This window comes from Podarcis erhardii, assembly GCF_964252035.2.
Source record: "Podarcis erhardii genome assembly, chromosome: 8".
In the NCBI taxonomy this organism is placed as follows: Eukaryota; Metazoa; Chordata; class Lepidosauria; order Squamata; family Lacertidae; genus Podarcis; species Podarcis erhardii.
The window spans coordinates 45,158,277-45,164,039 of record NC_138499.1 but is presented as its reverse complement, the minus strand read 5'-3'; positions in this window follow the sequence as shown (position 1 = coordinate 45,164,039).

Here is a 5,763-nt window from a genome sequence, read left to right as displayed (position 1 = left end):
CAGAACAAAATACAGAGAATAGTTGCTCCAGGGGCTTTGAAACCCCTCAAGGCAAGGATCAGGATACAATTAGCTCATGTCTCTACCTCCAGTCTAAATCAATCTCCAAAATAAAAGTTAAATTAAATTAACCGATCACACGGGCATAAAATTGATCTCCTTCGAAACGTTCATACAAATATATATCTATATAGCATGTAATTTTTTTCCAGATTTTTTTTTTTTGGTGGAAAAAAACAGTCTCATTCCAGCCTCCAACTTGCTTTTTACTCTCCTCTTGCACAGAAAAGCTGATTTTAATCGTTGTGATTAGTTTTGATGTAACGTTTCCGCAGGCGATTTCTGCAAATGGATGGCGTGTTTCTTTGCCAGAAGAGGGAAAAGCAGCAGATGATGATAATTATAAGGATTGTTGGTTGTTTCCTTTTCCTTTTAAAAAATGGTATTCAGATCTGCCTCTACACTTTCCATAGTTGACCTGACATTGTCGTTGCACTAAGGTCGCCCAACTTGTTGATTAGGATGCCCTCCTGATCCGTTCTGAGCGAGGGTTACGTGATAATTTGGCAAGGGAGCCAACACATTTTCTGTTCCTTTGGCTATATAACTTCCCAAATGACGTGTATAAAAATAAGCACATGGAGTCTGCTTTGCCCCAATCAAGTCTGAATCAGTGCCTGGGGGGTGATACACAAACTCATTTCAAATGTTCAACCATGCAGAATTGCAAAAAGATTGAAGGAGTTCCACAGCATTTTTTATTTTATTTTAAAACAGCAAAATTAAAAGAAAACAATAATCCCTGTAAACCTACCCAGGAATTTACCACGGAGGATCATGTGACCCTGTCCACAATTGTGGCTAACTTTCCTGTGTGCACCAAAGCTACTCGACCAGTATGTTTGTAACTGCTTTCTGTCTCAGGAGCCTCCACTTATTGCTTGGGAGTAACCCTATTAATCTCAGTAGGACTACTCCAGTGCTAATAGTTTTAAGGTGTTTTGACAAGAGAGACTTGCAGGTCTGTAGGTGAATGTTAAACACACTGGCTGGAATATACATCTTTGATTAAAAAATGGTTCTCAGCCGCATTCTGTCCTACATTAACAGCATTCACATGTGGCACAAATAAATGTGAAAATGGACTCTGTGCTGTTTTCACACATCACAGGGGAAAATGGATGCTAGTCTTTTCACAGCCTGTTGATCACATGCCTTCAGTAATGTCTGAAAGAGAAAATTGTGTTATGTGGTCTTGGGAAACATTCACCTTGTCATGAGACACCAGGGTGCATGTTCCCTGCCTGTTTTCATACATTCTTCTCCCCCTCAACTATTACAGAAGATGAGTGATCAACAACAAGTTTTCAAAATGGTTGGACCTGTCCCCCCAGCCTCAATAATGTGTTAACCTGCTCCACTGATAGTGCTGTCCAACAAACTAGTGAAGTTAAAGTATGAGTAATTAAGATGAATGGGTCCATAACTGCATTTACTTAGAATTTCATATAATTAATTTCATTGGAATTTTCTCATAGTATGCTTAGGGCTTTGTTTTAAAATAATGAGATTAAGAGTTGGAGCAGGAATCCTGACTCAAGCGCCATATGTTTATAATCTGAAGCTGAGAGGGACCTGGGCGATCCACATTCAAATCCTTATTGAGCTCACTGGATGACATTGGGCCAGTCTTCATCTCCTACCTCACAGGTGGTTGTGAGGGTAAAATGGGGGACGAGGAACCACGTAGGTCACCCTGATGCCTTGGAGGAAAGATGGGGTATAAATGTAATAATAAAACAACAATACAATAAATTCACACCACCAACTCCATTTGAACAATACTGGTGTTAAAAGCTGACAATTCACATATACCCTTTTACCATCCTCTATTGATATTTATGTTTTTAAAATAATCCTAATCTATTTGTGTATACAGTGGTACCTCAGGTTAAGTACTTAATTTCTTCCGGAGGTCCGTATTTAACCTGAAACTGTTCTTAACCTGAAGCACCACTTTAGCTAATGGGACCTCCTGCTGCCGCCGTGCCACCGGAGCACAATTTCTGTTCTAATCCTAAAGCAAAGTTCTTAACCCGAGGTAATTTTTCTGGGTTAGAGGAGTCTGTAACTTGAAGTGTATGTAACCTGAAGCATATGTAACCCGAGATACCACTGTATTGTTTTCCGTACCATTTTATACAATGTATGCATGTTGACACAACGAATGGGGCCATATTAAACTTTGATACAATGTGAAATTTGACCAAATCCGAAACCCACAGCATGTAAGAATTGCAATTTACTTTTGCTTTTTCAACAGCATCTCTTTGTAAGAAATCCACACAAAAGCTGCTATTTCTTGTAACACGGACCAGCTTTCAGCAGCAGAGTTGCTCACCAAAATATGCAGAAAAGAATTAGGGAGAGGATTTACTGTATTCCCATTCAAAGCAATTGAGTGGCAAATTCCATTGTAAGGAGAGGGCTGTTGCAGCTCAGTGGCACATGCCTTATATGCAAAGGTCCCAGGTTTAACCCTCAGGATCTCCAGGGAGGACTAGGAAAGAAAGAGCCTTGCCTGAAGCTCTGCAGAGCTGCTGCCAACCTGCGGACAGTACTAAGCTAGAGGACCAAGGGGCTGACTTACTGCCAGGCATCTTCTTTTGTAACCAGCAGCACTTGGAAGCAGAAATGTTTTGGATCTATTATGAGCCGGTACTTATCACCCTGACGGTGGTCCCAAGACTTTCTTTTTCAAAGGATTCTTCTGTATCAGCTTGTCGGGTTTGCTAAGATCACCTGATGAGGCCCTTTTTTATTGTGCCATGACCTGTAGAAATCCATTTGGTGGCAACCAGGGAGAGTGTCTTTCAGGTAGCTCTTTAACTTCTCTCATATTAAGCCAGGTGCCAACACTGATTGCATTTCTGTGTTTGTGAATTTATTCTCACCTTTGTTGGACATTGAGACCACTTGACTCTAATAGCAGCTTTGATCTAATGTTAGCCGCTTCTTTATTTTTTCTGTAAGATGTGATTTTAATTACATGAAAGGCTGTATGGAAATAGTTTTAATAAATATGTTTTTGGTGTGTTTTTTTAAAACAATTGGTTGGGTACCTGGAGTGCTTCTTGAGTAGACAGGACATGTTGCTGAAGAGTGAAGTGGTTCACTTTTGGCCACTTTGTACCTCAGTGCTTTCACCTTCTTACTTTCTCAGGTTGTTGCAGGGACACATTCTATTCAGGTGACTCACTGGAACTACATTATATTACATTTTATTTAAAATTATCTTGGTAGGCGGAGGAACACTTTTTTAATATAAACTTTGATTGTGCTTGTGCAGAATCAGATTGTGATGGAAAGTGAAGAGTGGCTTTAATGAGTTCCGACTGAGAGGGGTATTCAGATTTTGAGCTTTTGCTCAAACTTCATATGTTTATAATTAGCTCCTGGAAAACTAAGACAGCTGCTTCCCCTCCCCCCCCATGCCTTAATATCATTGTCAGTGCTAACATTCAGGAAAATGGCAGATTTTTGAAAAAGAAAATAGTTCAAGGGATGCAGATCACAGAAGTCCACTTATTGAAGGGTGTTTTGAATTATCTCTAAGCCTTTTAGCAAGCAAGAGGACCAGTTATTTTTTTTGCGTATTTGCTAGCTGTACCCTAACATATTGGACATCTCAGGATGACGTTAAGTTACGCATAATGCAATCAAATAGAGTCCTACAATCCAGAACCAGTAAAGAGAGTAAAACATAATACCAACCACCAGTGCTTTTATTTCTAGAAAAATAGGTGTTGGTACTCAACCATGAAGTTGTTATCGTAAGTACTACCCTTTTTAACAAAAACAACAAAAAAGATGCCAGTACTGCATACCCCGGAGTACCCTTGGGGGAAAAAGCACTGCCAACCACAGTCAAATACCCCAAATGCAGAGACTTAAAACAACTTCATGAGGGCTCCAATAAAAAGCAGAGGTAATAATATTAATGTTAATCATTAAAGTATGTTAAGAGGTGTTAACAAGTACTGTGAGAATAAAAGTCTTTGTCACAAAAAGCACATTAGTGTAAGCACTGGGCCAGTCTCTCTAGGTTGCATTGTGCAATTGGGGAAGGGGGCCATCTCTGAAAAGGCCCTGTCATAGGCACACTGTGGTTAAAATGGGATGGAGAGGCTTCTGAAAAGTCTTTAGTTTTGGGTAGATACTTGTGGGAAGAGGTGTCCCATTAGATCCCAAGCCAAACCAGCACTTTGGGCCCAGGATCAGATCAGAAGCCAAAAAAAGAACTGTCGTAATGCATTCATAATGGCAGTTCAGACTCATGCTCCCATATTCTGCACCAGCTGAAGTGCCCAGATCAAAGGTTATATCCTGAAGGAGAAGCCCCACCTGATCTGCTAAATTTCAAACTGTGCTTCACTCCTTTGATTATAAGAGGGAATCTTAAAAAGCTGTGCTTTTCACATGGAATTTGCTGACAACGGAATCCCTCCAGAGCGGATGAAGGCTGCCAAATTTCAGGCAGAGCCACTGAGGGGTTTTCAATCAGGTGATCCTTCAATTTTATTTCATTTCCCTAATTTAGTCTTTATCTGTCTGAATTGGATGGTGTGGTCACCCCTTCAAAGGGACCAAACCCTGCCAATTTTCAGAAAGACAGTTACAGCTGTTCTTCTGCAAAGGCAGATTTTACTGTTTTGGGATGGAAAGACAGAAATCAGGTTTCCCTCTCCTAGTTTTTGTACGCAATCTGTTTGAAAAGCAGGAGTGTGGGGTAAGAAAACTGCCAAAGCTTAGACAAAGCTCAGGACTTGGTGATGTTACCTTAGCTATAATAATAATAATAAAACCCTGGGGGAAATCACAATATTTTTCTTGGTGCTCCCTGCCCCCCTTCCCCAAACTGGAAGTAGCCTATGTGAAAACAAAGAGCACAAGTGAGCTGTGATTTCAATTGTCTCCTAGGACTCCACTCTCACAGTCAAAATTTGGAGGAGAATGACAACTCACATGAAGAACAACTCTGATTATTTAGTTCAACATTCCCAACACTGTGATTGGAATAGCACTGGAAAATAATTTGTTGTGATTAAAAGTTAGATTTTAAATGAAAGATTCCCTTCCAACTTCTCCCTCTCTCAAGCCCTGGTCATTTCCCATGTCATTCCCCTTGCTTTTTTCCCTCAGGAAAAAAAAAAATTGCTGTGAAGTTTTTTTGAAAGCCAAAACCACAGAGCCACTTGGCAGCTTAGGGAGACCCTGTTCCTCCCTGAGACACCTTGTCAACCATGAGATGCAGCTCAGAAATGCAAGTACCTGGGTCACCTTGTAATTTGGCGTGTGCACCACTGCACACACCAGTAAACATTTCATGGCATTTTTCTATCACATTAGGAGCTGGGGAAGATGTTGCTCCATCTTTTCAAGTACATTTTAAATACTTTTAAGTAAATGTAAGCAAATTATCTAAGGTAATATTAAAACAGGTGATTGGAAGGCACTTCTGTCTGGCCCTCAAACCTAAAACAACCATCCCAAATGAATCTTGGTTAGGCTCGCTTAAAATTGGCCAGGTGACAATTTTATGTGTATATGTTGCCAAACAGCAGGCCTCCCCCCCCCCTTCGAAAAATCTGGTCCTTATTGAAATCCTAACCTCCCTATTCTGTGTGAGTTTAGTGTGTCTCAAGCTTGGTTCAAAGGCACATACATAGTTTGGATTTATGTGACAGATGGTTCTAATTAGAG